A 16,892-nucleotide genomic window follows, 5' to 3' on the forward strand; every position below is an offset into this window, starting at 1 on the left:
CAAAATGGCCCTGCCGGCTGGCACCAACCCTGTCTAGCAATAAACGCGGCTGTGGGGGGACGGGAGGGCAGGTCAGTGGCCCCGTAGGAAACGGGAGAGGCCCATGAGCCCAGCAACACAACCTTACAGGCCCCCAGGTTAGATTTTCACTCACTGCCTCCCGCTTGCTCATTGGCTCGCCTCCCTGCATCTCTGTTACTCGTTTCAATGTTATGAATATTGATGATGAGCACAGGGATGCCCGCATGCATGTGCGTGCGCACACACACACCCTGCTTAATGAACTCAAGGGAAACTTTGATGTTGCTCCAGGACAAGAGGGAGAGCGGGGGCTGCCAGGCAAGGTGCATCTTTCCCGAAGTCTTCTCCAGTCCCGCTCCCCCAGTCTCAGCTCTGGCACAACCACAGGGGTTGCAAGGGGAGCCTTGTGCTTGGAAGCCACTGGCTCCATGACCTCTCTCCTCTTCCCTTCATTCACCTATGTGTCTTTTTGGGAGAGACATTTGACAATAGTTGGAGGCTTGAAAAGTCTCAATTCTGCTATCAAAGGGATGCAAAGCTTTCATGGCTATAATTGGGGTTGTGGGTTTTATGGACTTGGTTTGCCCTTCCACGTCTACTCCCCACTGAGACCTTGATTCTCACCCTGCCCTCTCCCTTCCCTGCACTGCTTCCTCCCTTCCCTCTGCCATGCTAGATGCTAAGGAGTGGGCTGGAGGTGGGAAGTGGGAAGCAACAGTGGCATAAAGGAAAAAGAAAATAGACCCCGTGCACATTTTCAACATGTAGTTGAAGAGGCCTAAATTAGGTACTAGAAAAAAAAGGAAAGAAACATTGCCTGATATGTGAGCGAGAGAATGAAAATATAGAACGATTATCTCAGAGCAGAGGAGGTGGGGAGCAGGTGGCGGGAGAGAGGCGGGGTAGGTAGGCAGGGCGTCCCTGGCTCACCAATGCAACTGGTCCACATGGCATTTGGGAAAGCAGACGGGTCATGCTTTTGCAATGAATTTGGTCAGTTGCTTAGGGGGCATCTGACCAAAGGGGAACAGAGTCCATCGGAATTGTCCCCCACTCATCTGCCGTGTTTGCCCACTCTTGGGGGTTTTCCTCTGAAGGAAAACGAACCCATCTTTTGCCTGCCATGAGTCATTGCAGGGCAGGTTGTTACTGGCTAATTTAAAACCCCTGGCAGAGCATCGGCTATGTGCAGGGCAATGCTCTAGGTCCTGTAGGGGCTGGAAAATAAACCACATCCTGGCCTAGACTTCAAGTTGCTTTTCAGCCATAAAATTAAACTCTGCCAAGGAATCATGACTGCAGGTCAAGTCTCGTGCCACCACGGAAGGTGTATGTATATGTAGGTTTCTCTGTTGAGCATGCGTGGTCATCAGTAGAAGAGAAGCAGGTAGAAGTATCCAGTGATTTCTACCCTGTGGAGGTTGGGGGGTAGGGGGAAGAAAACAGATGACTTCAGCCTAGTTGCTTTAATCTGCAAGCACTAGATGCCCTTGGATAATGGTGTCCTCGGCACTAAAACTGGTGAACTGAAGAAGGCGCTTGGGCTGGAGCATTGGGCAGTCAGTGCCCCCAGTGCTGCTTGTGGGGTCCTGGGCTGGAAGGCAGACAGGTGCAACTGGCAGCGCCTGATCAGAGGCAGAAAATGCCTGCCACAATGGTCTTCTCTGTGCTAGAGAAAGCAGAGAGGGGGAGTGGTGGGGTGGGGGAGCTTCATGCGCGGACTGGGCACACTCCACCAGACCCCAGCAAGGTCAGCTGCACCATGCCTGCGTCTGGCACTGCAGGTGTGCGCAGGGATGAAGAGAGGTTTTCAGCAAGCCTTCCATGTGCACCTTTGGCCAGGTGCTTCTCAGATCCTAGCTTCATGCTGCCTTAGACTCTCTGTTGTTTGTGTTGACAGCATCAGGAAGAAACCATTTGTTTCGGCTTTCCTTTTCTCCGCACGTGTCACAGCCAGGTTTCAGCTTTGAGTTATTCCCTGAAGAAGCCACGACAAGCTGGCTTTCAAGCACAATGCCTGGGCTTGGGGGAAGGCATGTATCTGTCCATGTGTGGATGTCGACTCAGAGCTGTAGCTCCTCTGTGGGGGTGGCCTGAGGGAAGGCTCCGATGGGGCCCTGGGCGGCACATGGCTCCCGGGGTGGGGGTGGGAATTCTGGTGACATCTGTGGAGGTAGTCAGGGACACAGGCTTGGCTGTGAGTCTGGTTTTAAAGTGTTTAAGAGCTTGAAAAGCGTGCTGGGGTCTGATCACTCACCTACCTGAAAGTCGGTGAGCAAGGCTCCTCTGAATGGCCCTGCTGGTGGAAGGGGTGAGGCAAAGGCCTCTGACTTGGACCCTGTGCAGACCAGACTGGCAGCACTGCCCCCAGGCAGTCAGCAGTGGACCCTGAGCCCTCAGGTCCCCAGCTCCTCAAGGGACGAACCTGGGAGCCCGACAGCCTGTGGCTGAGCTCTGAGAAGGCCCCATCTCCCCCCTGCCCTAGAGTGCGTTCTCAGGCTGAGCACATGGTCTGATCTGGCACCTTCCAGGCCTGATGGTATGCTGTCTGTGTCACACGGTCGATTTACAAAAGCCAGAACTAGTCCTCAACCAGGTCGGCTCCCCCTTGCCAATTGGGCTCAGGCTGAGGGCAATTTTAAAGCCCAGTTTCTCTCTTAGACAGCTAAGAAATGGAGCATCTCTGCTAAGAAGTCAAAAGAAATTGGTTTTCTTTTCGCTGCTGAACCCCCCTGTGTCTCTTTCAGGGACAAGCTGGTCCAATGGCTTTGGTGAGGACACCTTCATTTATAAACGCTGGGATTCCTCTGATGGGTTTTGGTGGTGGCTCCTACAGTAGGAAGGACAACGAGGTCCCTGAGAAGGAGCCACCTACCCTCTGCTCCACGAGGAAGCTCGGGCCTGCACAGGCTCACCAGGCCTTGGATGCCCTCTGGTTGAGTCAGAGAGCATGAGGACTTACAGAAGGGGTGTGTGTAGTCCTCATTGCCCTGTCTCAGCTGGTGAATAGAGACCTTGGGCATCTCATAGCCTTAGGAAGGTGCTGCCCCTCCATCGCTTTAGACTGCATTTGGAAAGGGAGCCCTGGAAATGCACTGAGATCTCCAGAAGATCTCAGGCTGTCTTCTCACGGGTTAAAGACTCTGAGCCCCTGACGTTGATGCTCAGCTTCAGAAAGTGGCCTTCCGTGTGTCAGGTGGCAACTAGGGTTCCATGGGAGAGTTTGCCCTAGATCTGGGTTGCAGTGTCTAAGACACACGTCCCGGGCAACCCCAGCCCAGCCTCCCTAGGATAAACAGAGGTGGGGCTGGCACATTTTGAAAACCACTGAGCTCACTGTCTCTCCACTTGGAAAGCCCAACTCTAATCCCAAATCACTGCTGTCAAAGTCCTATATATCCTTCAAGGTTCTGCTCCAACGCACCTACTCATGAAGCCCTTCTATAGATGATCTCCCTTCCTGTTGCTGCCTCCATTAATATCTCTAGACCTGCAGTTATGAAGCAAACCTGGGGTCACTTCTTCCAGGTGTGGGCACCAGAGAGGGAAACCATTGCGACATTTTATCCCCATCACTCCAAATTGCTTTCTTGTCTCTTTTACCCCACTCCCACAACTCCTGAGACTCGCAGTCATCAAAAAATGACCAAGAGAGTTGTTCTCCAGCGACAGAAATGCCTGTGAAAGAGTTTCCCTTTCTGCTCCTTGAACGCCCTCCCCCCGATCCGTGGGACCCAGTGCTGCATTGCCTCTTGCTGATGAGTTTTTGCCTTGGGCTGCTTGGGTACTTCAGACCAGGACTGAGGTTGACACAGCTTTCATGAGGTTACAGAAAAGGGCTACAGATTTGGGAAGTTGTGTGTAACGGTCATAAGACATTATTTCCATTTGGCTCACTCTGGCTTCTCTGAAAAGCAACTACAGCCACAGACAAACAAAAAGCCCTGCCTCCCACCCCACCAGCTGTCCTCCTCCTTCGGCCGTGATGTGGTTTGGTTCTCTCTCTGTAGGTGTGTGTGCCATCCCGGTCCTCTGTCCTCTGGGGATGCACCTTTCCCACGTGTGTCAGGTTCCCACTCTTTTGTGGCTCCTAACGTGAAGTGCCGTGATGTTTCTGGCCTGTCTAAGGGATGTATCAAGATTGCTCAGTGTTTCAGTGCTGGAGATGAGGCTGTGCCACGTCTCCCACTGTCCTGAGGGGACACGCCGCTTCTGTGATTTCCCAGAGAGCTGGCAAATTGTGACAGTCTCCAGGAGGATCTACACATTGGAAGCAGCCCACACCTGATGTGGACTCGCTGACCTGGACTTGCTCTTCATGTAGAAGACTGGTGGCCCATGTACCGGGACCACCCCACCTCTCTCGCTGCCTTTTCTCCTGTCCTGACAGGGTTCTGGGAGGGGAACCTGTAGCTGACGAGAGAAGAATGATGTGGGGATCGAGCAGCCTTCATCTTTGGGACTCTTCGATATCCCAGCCCCACTGTGGAACCCTCACACGTTCACAAAGACTGTCACAAGCCCCCATCCCTTCCTTGCTGTGGTTAGTATCTTGTTCTGTGATTGGTTAGCAATGTTGACTACCCATGTAGTGAATCTTTTGTCTGCAATTTAGAGAATGTGTAAACAAATAAAAGGCTTTAAACATCTTGGAAACTCTTATTTTCCATGGTTGAGCTCCCTAAGAAAGTTAACTATCCAAGAAGGCTCTCTGTTTCAGTGTTGGAGATGAGGCTGTGCCACATCTCCCACCGACCTAAGGGGCCACACTGGTTCTGTGACTTCCAAGAGAGCTGGCAGTCTCCAGATTGTGACAGTCTCCAGGGGGATCTACAGATTGGAAGAAGCCCACACCTGATGTGGACTCGCTGACCTGGGACTCATTCGCCATTCAGAAGACGAACATTTAAGACATCAATTGAAATGTAGAGATTCTGTGGGGGTAGAGCCCTTTTGTGTTGGGGTGTGCAGTGAGACTGCATTGTGTGTGTGTGAGAGAGAGAGAGAGAGAGAGAGAGAGAGAAAGAGAGAGAGAAACACATGCATGGGCATCAGGCTCCAGAGAAACACTAATGCGTTCACGATTGCAAGGAGACTCCAGGAACAACAAATTCCAGATCTCAGTTGATCCCTGGTGATGGACTTCTGACCATGTCATACGTAGCACCAGGGAAGCCACAGTCATGGTGGCAGCTTTTATGGGCACTGTGGGCAGCATAGCTTCAGGCCTTAACTGAGAGCTTCATCTACAGGAGGAGGGCAGCTCATTCTCTGGAGACCCTTGAAGACCCTAGGGCATCCTTGAAGGGAGCCTCCTAGATTTTCTGGGGGAAGGGAAGTTGATGACTCAGAGATGATTCACAGAAAGGTGGGGGAATGTGGGAGGGGAGAGAGAGAGACCTCCGGTGCAGGAACCATCTAGAAGCCAGCTGAGTCATTGCTTCTTCCCTCTCGGCTGCCTTCCATAAAGGCAGTGAGTTGGCTGCCCTGGGCAAGGAGCAAGAGGCATCACAGAGGACACATCTGCCCCTAGAGTCTCCAGAGTCTGCTTAGCAACAGCCTTAAGGAACAGCCTCTGGACACAGGACTCCTGGTCCCTGTGGGAATTGGTTTCCTGGGGCTGAAAGTTAAGAGTCAGTCTTCCAAAAATAAATTTTAGATAGATAAATAAAGGCCTCTACTCTATGCTAGGTACTGGGGCTGCAGCAGAGAAGACAAAGCTCCCCTTCTCGTGAGGCTCACGGTCTTGCCAAGGAGGCAGGCACCAGACAGGTATAATACAACATGTGATGAACAGGGTCAAGGGGGAAACTGAGGGAACTAGAATACGAGCTCCCTGGTCTCAATCAGTCAGCATGGTTTTAGTTGAAATCTACTGTGCATTTTGATAAGACACAGGTGGGCATAGGAGTGGGGAGACACCATGTCACTTCTCATTCCTTCCCTGAGTGAGTGCTCACTGTTCTTTAGTAAGTCATCCATGTGCCTTCAGCCTTTGCTTTTCTAAGCATAATATGGGGCCGTTATTTCAGCAGAGGAGCCATTGATGGTTGCTGCAGACATGGGCCATTGAGCAGGTTGTTGAGCCATCTCTGCAGTGGGAGTGATGTCTGCATTCAGGGACTAGAGGAGAAAGGCCAGGCCTTTACTCAAAGCAGTTTTGAATGACAGCTGGACCTACAATGCTGCTAATTTCAGCCATCGGGAGGACTTAGGCTCATATCAAAGTCCAGGCAGCAGAAGATTATGCAGACACCCACATTCAGGCCTTTCATCTGTACAGAGAACTGTGCACATTTCTGCTTTAACCTCAGGGAACCGGGCATTGCATCCTAGTCTGCTATGGTATGAATGTTATGTCTCCCAAAATCCATATGTTGAAATCTCCACCCCCCAGGTGATCGTATTAGATGCAGGGACTTTGGGAGGTGATTATGTCATGGGGGGGGGTGCAGAGTCCTTATAAAGTGCCCTTATAAAGGAAGCCCAAGACAGATCCCTTGCCCCTTCACCATGTGAAGGCAGTGTGAGAAGGTGGCTATGAGGAAGCAGGCCCTGGTTGGACACTGAATCTGCTGGCACCTTGATCTTGGACTTTCCAGTCTCCAGAATTGTGAGAAATAAATTTGGCTTATTGTTTATAAGCCACTCAATCTATGGCCCTTTGTTATTGGAGCCCAAACAGACGAAGACTGTCTTTTCCCACCAATGGCTGAGAGAGGGCTTTTGAGAAGCCAATAGATGTGCCATGTTCTGCTGGGCCTGAGAAAATTAACTATCATAACACAAACCAGAAACTGACATTGCCCTGAGTTGGAGGGATAGAGGAGGGAGGGGGTGTTAGTCCATTTTGCGTTACTAAAGGATATACCTGAGTCTGCGTAATTTGTAAAGAAAAGAGTTTTATTTGGCGCAGGGTTCTGCAAGCTATACAAGAAGCTTGGCACCAACATCTGCTTCTTATATGGACCTCAGGAAGCTTTCACTTGAGGAGGAGCAGGTGTGTCACATGGCGAGGAAGGAGTAAGACACAGAGAGGGAGGTCCTAGGCTCTTTCCAACAATCAGTTCTGGTGTGAACCAATAGAACGAGAACTCAGTCATTCCCTACTGCTGGGAGGGCACCAAGCTATTTAGGAAGGATCAGCTGTTGTGGCCCAAACACCTCTCACTAGGCCCCACCTCCAACACTGGAAATCACATTTCAACATGGAATTTGGAGGGAACACACATCCAAACTATCAGCCCGGAAAACTGGAGGGATCCAAGTTATATAAGTTCAAGCAAACACAGAGCAGAGCGACCTTCCTCTGTTTTTTCCCTTGGGGAGAGGAAAAGGCTTGGAATGGTGGTGGAGTGAGGTGGGGAGGCATAGGAAGAAGGGGCCAGTGGGATAAGATGTTGATGAGCGGCTCAACACCCAGCAGTAGAGGGAGTCTGAGGGATGGAGTTGCCATAGAGATATAACATGGTTTCCCTTCCCTGGGTTGGCAGAAAGGCTCCTGAGAGAGGAATCAGAAGTTCTAGGTCTTGTCTCAAATGGCTGGGTGACATTTGACTTTACAGATACAGGCATGAGTTTCTATAAACTCAGCCCTAGACTTGGCGGGTGTGGGAAAGGGGTCATGCAGATTGAAGTGTCCGTGTACCGGAGGACCATGCCTGTTTGTCAGCGCCCAGAGCTGGCCTGAGTCAGGGGCCCTCGGGCGCATCTGGCCAAGTGTGTTTCCATGCAGTGTCTTGGAATGGCATGATTTAATACCAGACATGATGAGGTCAGAGGTGCACATTGTTCTAGAACAGTGGTTTTCCAAGCAGATTCTGCAGAGGCCTACGATTCTAGGAGGGATTTGGGGATGCCCAGAGGTCTTGGGGGACAGGGGTGGAAGGAAAGTCCTTGAGCCCCGAGCCCCAACTTCCAACTGAAACCAGTGTCCAGCACAGCTCCCGTTTAATCTGTGTCTTCTATTGGTGGTTCTGCTGCTTCAAAAAACAGGAAACAGTCTGAAACCATCTTTGGGGCTAGATGGTGGGAAGGGCAAAGGGGTGTCCTCTGAGGTTGTGGGAGGCAGAGTGATGATGGGAGGCCACCTTGGTTCCATGAGCCCCTGCCATGCACAAATGGACACAGCTCATTCCTGGCTTTGCCAAAGGAGTCTAATCTCCACTTGGGACTTCTCCCTTGGGTTACTCTTAGGAAGAGCAGAGGGACATTGGTGTCATGACCAGGAGGTCCCACTCTGTGCACTCCTGGGCATTCCTGCAGCCTGCAGCATGCACTATCCTACCTGCCCCCACCCTGGCCGGCCTTGGTGTTCTGCTGTCACATCTCGTCATAAGTCTCAGCCCCTGTTTTGAACCATCAGTGCTTTTAGCAGGGCCAGAACAACAGTGTGTCCCCAAGGCGGGTGGGTTAGGAATGTTCGGGCTAAACTTCAGGTAATTAGCATTGTTAATGCTCGTTCTGTGATAGTACAGCTGTGAGCCTCATTAAAGTGTTCTCCGGGGGAAGCAAGCTGAGATCCAGGTGTCAGCTCGCTCTGTGCGCAAGCGCCTGCCTGCCATCTCCAAGCCTCTGTGCCGAAGCCTGGCTCATTCCTATCCCCTCCTCCTGCTCCTGCTCCCTGTCGGCTGGCATCTGGGCTGGGCCTGCTTCCCTTCACTGGGATTTGCATGTTCCCACCCCCCTTCTCCAGCATGGAAAGCTCTGTCTCCTCTTTACCCAGAGAGAAACGTGCCCACAACAGGGAGTGGAATGGCTGCCACTGGTCCTCGGTCACTCCAACTCAGCTTTGAAAGAAAGGCTATTCTGCTGCAGGCAGGGAGCCCAAACCTGCCCTCTACAGTGCCACGGCATTTTATCCAGGGCCATACCCTCTCTTGCCTCCCAGAAGACCCAAGACCTGATACCCCCACCTCCTGGCTGTATTTCCTGGCCCAACTGGCATCTGCTGCAACGGCCCTGCCTCAGAAAGAAACCTGAGTCCCTCTGGCTTTAATTTCTGGGATTCCTGATTCCTGGGAGGGGAGGCAGGGGACTGACTATTTGCCAAACAGAGAAATATGAAACGCTCTTCAACCCCCTTGAAACCTTGAGGAAAATAATGCCATTCCCACCAGGGACTAAACACAGGCTCAACCCAAAACAGAGAGGGAAAACACAATTCCAGAGAGCTTCCCTGAGGGCTGCGAGGAGCTCAGGAGGGTCCTACGGGGACCCAGACCCTGTGTTGTCTTCCTTTTCTGTCTTCCTCAAACCTCTGGGTCCTCTGTGTCCACAGAGGTGCATGTTCAGAGTGGTCATCCAAGCCATTTTGATGGACGAAACTCACTGTCTCATGTGGCTACAGACTTGGAGGATAAAACTTGACAGCAGCTTGAGAACTTCCCAGTGGAAGCAACTGGTCAACTGAGGGGTGTAGCATGTGCATTATTGCCTTTAACTCAGGATGGAACCACAGATATGTGGTCCCATAGGCACATAGCAAGGGAGATCCTCTGTAGAAGGGCTTCGTGACTGGGTGCATTGGAGCAGAACCTTGAAGGATATATAGGACTTTGACAGCTGTGGTCTGGGATTGGGGATGGGCTTTCCAAATGGAGAGGGCAATTTGAGCAACTGCCCCACCTCTGTTTATTCTGGGGATGCTGGGCTGGGGTTGCCTGGGACCCGTGTCTTAGACACTGCCACGCAGGCTGCACCCCAGATCCAGGGCAAACTCTCCCATGGAGCCCTAGTTGCCACAGACACATAGAGGTCCGCTTTCTAAGCTGAGCGCCAATGTCAGGGGCTCAGAGTCTTTAACCTGTGAGTAAAGAGCCCGAGATCAGCTAGTATTCCACTTTGATGTGTGAGCTTACATCCCGTCAAACTATAACTTTTACTTTCTCTCCCATCCTCTGTGTAGCCTCCGGAAAGATAGCTCCTTAAACCTCTGTCTGATTCCTTTTCATGTGTTTTCTTACAGTCTTCATTTCCCACTGGGAACTCCCTCATTTCCCACAGCGAGAACCACTCTAACCTTCTCTTTCTGCTTTTGTCAATGTGTTTGAATGGAGATCTCCCATCTGGAATCTCTGGAATGCCATCCCCACCACCCACGCTCCTGCTTTCCTGCACACACACTCGCTCTCCACCTGCAAACATTTCTAAGACCTACCTCCATGTTTTTGCCTGTATCTCTCATACGGCACCGGACGCTTCCTGCTCCGTTCGTCAGCTTTCTTGATAGCCTCCCTGATCAGATTAGCTCTTTGAGTTCACTGTTGAATGTCAACTGCCCGGATCATGTAAGGGAATGGATGGATGGATGCAGGGATGCTAGAATGAATGATTGAGTGCGTGAATGAGTGAATGAGTGGATAAGAGGAAATTCAGTGGGGTGGGACATGGAGCAGTTTGCCTCACAGGCATGATCTTTCTCCCTCTGGGGCATGGCCCTGGCAGAATCAGAAGCAGATCACCTCCCCTGGTCCCCGTGGGAGGAAGGCAGTTCTGTTGGCTGGGAATGGACTGGGCTGCTAGGCCTTTACCCATCACTCCTGTCGGGTTACTGCAGCCCACTTAAAACCCAAATCCTTCAAGTCTCGCTGCATTATTAATCACGATCTCCTCTAAGTGGGCCGCCCTGTGGTCCTCCTGAAGGAAATCCACTATGCACTTAAAGAAATAATAAATTATGAAAATGATCTCCATGTTTCTCTGGGGCAAAATGACAAACTTTCTTCTGAAAGAGCTCATAAAAGACCCTGAAAAAAAACATTATTAGATTTACTCCCTAAATAGGCATTCACAGATTAAAGCTACTTATAAACAGTACCTAAAATCTCAGGGCTTAAAACTGGTGGTTTATAACTATCCTTTGATTTTAATTATTTTTCTTTCTGATTTTTTTTTTCTTTTTTCTTTTTCTTTACCTTCCTCAGTGATCCTTGTTCTGTTACACTTTGATTTTAAAGGACTAGAGTCGAGGCCTACCTTTCTCAACCTGGATCTAGCTTTGGAGGGGAATGGAGCACAGCTTCTGGGGTGATCTTTCCGCTGTGCTTTTGTTGTGCCATAAAATCATCAGCTCTCCTCTAGTTATGCCGTTTAAAAATAGACATTGCACTTTTGTATGCTTTTAATTATGTCTTGAGGCCAAAATTGTTCCTCATGGGAATATGTTTCCAATTACATAATGGAAGTCAGAAAGAAAATACTTCCGGTTACAAAACTCACTGGACTCTCACCTTTGGTGATCCATTTACCAGCTGGAGAGAGGCACCAGGAGAGCTCCCCCCGGCCTCAGTGTGCACTGTGAGCCTGCCGGTGCGGTGGAGGGCAGCTTTGGGGCTGGGGAATGCTTGAGGGAAGGCTGGCAATGCCACTCACAGGCTGGATGACTGGTGGTGGGCATATTACATAACCTCCACAAGCCTCAGTTTCCTCGTCTGAGAAATGGGGAGAATGACACCTCCTTTGTAGGGTTGCTGTGAGGGTTAAACACAATCACATGTGTATAGTGCCTGGCACGTATGGTTCTTCCTCTCTCCTCCTTCTCCTACCATCCTCTCCCCGACCATGTAATCACCGATATGCCAATAAAAACTTGATCCTAGGACACAAGGAGAATAAGTTCTACCCTCAAGATATACCTTCCCTCAGGGAACTTAGGTGGCAGAACAGGGCAGAGGAAAGCACCCTGGCTTGGGAGTCAGATGGCTTTGACTGTTCTTCCTTTCTCTCTTAATGGGGAGAATCATAGCCACCTTCTAGCTTGCATTTCTGGGAAAGTTCAATGAGGCAATGTGGGTAAAGCTCTTGGCCCCATGTCTGGCACACGACAGGCTCGCAGTAATAGCGGTTTCATCTGGAATTGTGAAGTTTATCTGTGGAAATTGAGGAGAATGTGGTAGAGGCCACAAGCACCCCCAGACACCGTGCCATGAGAATTCAGAGGGGAGGGCACCTCCAACTGGAGAGAAAGCTAGGAAGGTTTCAGAGAGGAGGTGGCATTTGAGCTAATTTGAACCTCAGGTGGTTGGCAGGGAGGGAGAAAGAGATTATGTCAGGCACGCATGTCGAGACAAGAAAATGTGGCTGGTAGTCCTGGTAGGCCAGTGTGGAGGAGAGTTGTTTTATTTTATTTTTAATTGACACACAATAATTGTGCATATATACAGGATACAGTATGATGTTTTGATACCTGTACCCGTTGTGTCATGACTGAATTAGGGTAATTAGCAAATGCGTCGCCTCAAACATTTATCATTTCTTTGTGCTAAGAACATTCAAAATCTTCTCCTCTCGCTCTTTTGAAATCTACAATACGTTGTTGTTAACTGCAGTCACCCTCCTGTGCAATACAACAGCAGAACTTATTTCTTCAGGAGAGTTGTAGAAGATGAGGCAGGAGTGCCTGGGGCTGAAGTCTGACCTGAAGCACCTTCAGTGGGAGAGGCAGTAGCTTCTTCTGGAAGTCACATGGGCATAGTGGAAGGGTCCTGAGCAGGGGCGGGGTGGGAGCTGTGCTGAGGGGGTTAGATACAGGTGGTGAAGGAGGTGCCTGGCTCTCAGAGCAGGCTCTGTCGCTTAGAGCCGGCTGCTGGCTATGATGGTGAGAGGCTGGCCAGGCTGGGCCAAGGTTGCTGCTAAGGGTGTGTGAGCAGATGCTCTGTAGACTACACTTCCCAGGACAGGCTGAGCCCCTTTTTGGGTTAGGATGAAGGGCTAGAGGCTGCGGCCCCTTTGGTCTGTACCTCGTCTACTAAGGAACCCATCCCCTTTCCTCACTCTCTTCCTGCTCTTCCTGCCCACCTCCTCCCTCTACTCCTCCCCCTGCCCCTCTCCCTCCTCCTTCTCCCCCTCTTCCTCCTTCTCTTCCTCTTCTCCTCCCCCTCCTCCCCCTCCTGTCCCTCTTCTTCCCCCTCCTCCTTCTCCCCCTCCTCCTTCTCCTCTTCCTCCTCCTGCCACCTTTCCTTTCCCCCTTTCCTCTTTGCCTCTTTCCTGCAGCTGCAGCAGGCTGGGGGAGGGCTACCATCAAGTGGGAGGTGGGGGGAGCTGTACAGGGAGCAGGGCCCCTCTGCCGGTGGTGGTGGCCTGGAGAGGCTGGGAAGCTGGGATGGCCAGTGCGGGTGGCCGCTTGGCCTGGCTGGCCCTCCTGTGACTCCTTTGGTGTTTCCTCCAGCCCAGGGAATGAGGAGGTGCAGCTGGTATGGTGTGGAGGAGCCCAGCTGGGGGCTAGACTCAGGACATGAACACAGACAAGATCCCCGGGTGGTCTTTCTCTAGACCATGGCTGGGCTTCAGGGATCCTTGAATTTGTCTGTAAAATTGTATGTGTGTGTGTGTGTGTGTGTGTCTCCCTGGCTTCCATCAGATTACCCAAAAGATCTGTGACACCCCAAAGCTTAGACACCCCTTGTCAGTGCAACCCTCTATTTTCCAGAAGAGGAAACTGAGGCCTAGAGGGGGGCGTGACTTCCTGTGTCCCACCGCTAGTTCACTGCCAGCCTGGGCAAACCAAAGGAGAAGGACACTGGTCAGGGGAGCAGGGGTGCGGGAGCTGGCCCAGGGCTGGGGACAGAGAGGAGGGAGGGAGAGAGGATGGCAAGAAAGGAAAGCTCAGATTCGCCTGGGGAGCAGCCAACTGTGTGTTTGGTAGGGGCCAGCGTCCGGCCAGGATACCTGATCCCCTTCCCCAGGTATTGTTCGTGTACTTTCCCAGGGTCCATGGAGCTGGGCTGGGCAGACCGGGAGAGAGTGAAGGCAGTAACAAGTTGACTGTGTGTGTGTGTGTACATGTGGGAGGGGAGAGAAAGGAGGATCAGGAGGGAGGGGGGAAGGAGAGGGCTGGAGAATCACACAATGACACAAGGACAATGACAGGCAGGGGAGGAGGCAGAGGGCCTGCTGGAGGGGCAGACCCTCCGTCCCTGCCCTCAGAGGGGAGCTCTCCTGGCTCTGGAAGTCCTCTCCAGGCCTTGGGGCTGGAACAGTTGTGGATGGAGGCTGAGGCTTCTGCCAGAATTTTCCCGAGGGCAGTTCCAGAAACAAGAACCCGAGGGCTGTGTTCGCCCACAGGACTGGAGGCAGGTCTCAGGGCTTGCCTCTAAAATCTTATCAGTCCTTCCTCAGCCCCGCTTCTCCCTGCTCCCCACCCTCATCACGCGCTGTGACTGGTGTTGAAATTGCAGACTCTGGCAGCAGGAAGGAATCTTAGCAGTCAGTGAGCTCAGTGGTTTTAAAATTGTGTTCTGATGAGCCTTGGGGGCACCATGGGATGAACGGGGTGGGGCCAAGGGCTGAGGACACCTCATCCCCAGTGCGGTTCCCACCACGGCAGCACTGCTTTTACTGAGTAGTGTTCCTTCTAAGATTTTGTTTCGGAGAGTTTTTTGGCTAAAAGTATGAATTCTAGCCCTCCTGCCCCCTCCCCTGAGTTTTATGGGAGAGGAGAACTGAGGTTTAGGCTTGCTTAGGGTAACGGGGAATCCTGTGGCTGCGCTGGGTCTCCCAATGCCCAGACCAATTGCCTGATCTCTTCCTTCTCCCCAGAATGAGCTCAGTCTGAGGGAAGAGGAGACCAAAGTCCTAGCAGTGGAGAAGGAATGGGCCAGGGCTAGGGAGACACAGGAAGCCCCCTAGAAGGGTAGTGGCTCTCCTGCTGGCATAGCACAGGGTAGTCCTCCCAAAGAGAATCCTGGACCACGGGTCTGGCTGCCTGCTCCTGCCGGAGCACTGGGGAGGCATAAGCTCTTTGCTCCTCTAGTCCTTGGGTGTCAGGATGACTCTTGTGCCCTTGTCAGCTTGGTGGGAAGCTGTGGCAAGCCTGTCTCTCTGTCTTCCGAGGCTGAGCAGACAGATGAAAGCAGTCCCCAGCCACCCAGCGAGGAGCTCTGAGCAGCAGTGGCTTCTGGGCAGCTGTGGAAGGCCTTGTTTGCATATATGCAAATGATGCCTGGCTTCTCTCTCCCTGCATCATTCAGGCGGATCCAGGTGCTGCTGGAAGAGCTCCAGATCTTGCATCAAAACTAGCCTCTTGAATGGGCTTTTTGGTCCCTCAATGAGAAAATTCCTTTGAAATCTTTCCAAGACCCTGGGACCCTTCCTGGTCCCCAATTCCACTCCCGCTTTCCGTCATGTCAACCTCTCAAACTCTTGGAAACAGAGCTGAAGAAACAGATTTAGAGACAGCCGGGGTGGAGGGCAGCGCTCGAGCCTGGCAGCCAGGAGGTTCTAGGTGCTGGCCCTGGCCCTGCCATGGTGCCGTGTTTCCTGGATGAGGCCCCTGACTTGTCCCCACAATGTCCCTGAGGGGCAAAAGAAGAGAGGGGTTGCGGGTCCCTTCCAGCTCCCTTGGTCTGCAAATGTTTGCAAATGCCTGTGCACTGGGGATCTTTTGTCATAAATAACAGACACCCACTCAAGGCCAAGAAATTAAAAGATGGCCATTTTAGGAGGGCACAGGGTGTCTCAAGAACAGCCTTGAGTGGGCACGGGGTGGGTTCAGGAGGGGAGGAAGGAGGGTGTGGAGAGCTGCCAGCTCCCTCCATCTCTCTTCTCAGCTCCTTTCTGGGCAACCGCCTCCATCCTCTCCCTCTGGGGGCTGATTTTTCTCTGCTCCTCAGTGCACGTAGTGAAAAATGAATGTCCCACGGCGCCCAAGTTCAGGAAAAATGACACACAGAGACTGAGTCCAGTGTCTGTCAGGGCCCAGCACAAAGAAATGATCAATGTTGAGATGATGGGTTACTCTGATCTAATCACCACACACGGCAGGTACCAAAGCATCACCATGTACCCCATAAATATGGACAATTATTATGCGTCAATTTAAAAAGTCTGTCAGGAGCCTGATTCCAAATTACTGGGAGAAAACATCGATTAATTCAGCTTGAATGAAAAGATTCACTCTGGTTCATTCAGTCATGGCCAAGAGGTCAGGGACACGTAGGAGACTGTGGCTGCCTGAGGCCCACAGCCCTGGCTCTTCCAGGTGCTGAGTGTAAACTCCTTACAGGTGCTGGGTGTAAACTCCTTCCAGGTGCTGGGTGTAAACTTCTTGAGTGTTTACACCCTACTAAGCTGAATTGCAGTGAGAGCTACTGAGCCTTTACAATGAGCAGACGCCATGCTAAATAGGTTTCATACGATATGCATTCAATGCTATTATGATCACATTTAATCCTCACAACTATCTCTCTCTCTTTTATTTTTTTTGAGATGGAGTCTCACTCTGTCACTCAGGCTGGAATGCAGTGGCATGATCTTGGCTCACTGCAACTTCCACTTCCTGGGTTCAAGCGATTCCCGTGCCTCAGCCTCCTGCGTACCTGGGATTACAGGTGTACGCCATCACATCCAGCTAATTTTTGTATTTTTAGTAGAGACAGGGTTTCACTATGTTGGCCATGCTAGTCTCAAACTCCTGACCTCCAGTGATCCACCTGCCTCAGCCTCCCAAAGTGCTGGGATTATGCGTGTGAGCCGCCACCCAGCCCCTAACTCTTGAGATGGGTTTCATTATTCTATCCATTTTACAGAAAAGGAACCTGAGGACTGGTGAGGTTAAGAAACTTGTCTAAGGTCATCCAGCGAATATGAAGCAGAGCTGGGAATCTTACCTGAGTCTCTCTGAGCATCACGTTTATCTTCTCTAAAATAAGAACTTCTGTTTAATAGGACTCTCATGAAGCTGAAGACGTAAGACACAGTGAGTCCTTATCAGAGTGTTTGGCATGTACTAACCACTTGGTTATGATGAAGTGGCTCTTTGACCGCTGCTTGAAACCCTTGAAGAATTAGGCGTTTAGTATCTTCAAAGGCAGTCAATTCTTCCTCTGGGCAGCTCTGACTGTTAACAAATTCTTCATTTCCTGAACTTTTTT

This window comes from Sapajus apella, unplaced genomic scaffold (genome assembly GCF_009761245.1).
Source record: "Sapajus apella isolate SASKATOON/1434 unplaced genomic scaffold, GSC_monkey_1.0 scaffold59, whole genome shotgun sequence".
In the NCBI taxonomy this organism is placed as follows: Eukaryota; Metazoa; Chordata; class Mammalia; order Primates; family Cebidae; genus Sapajus; species Sapajus apella.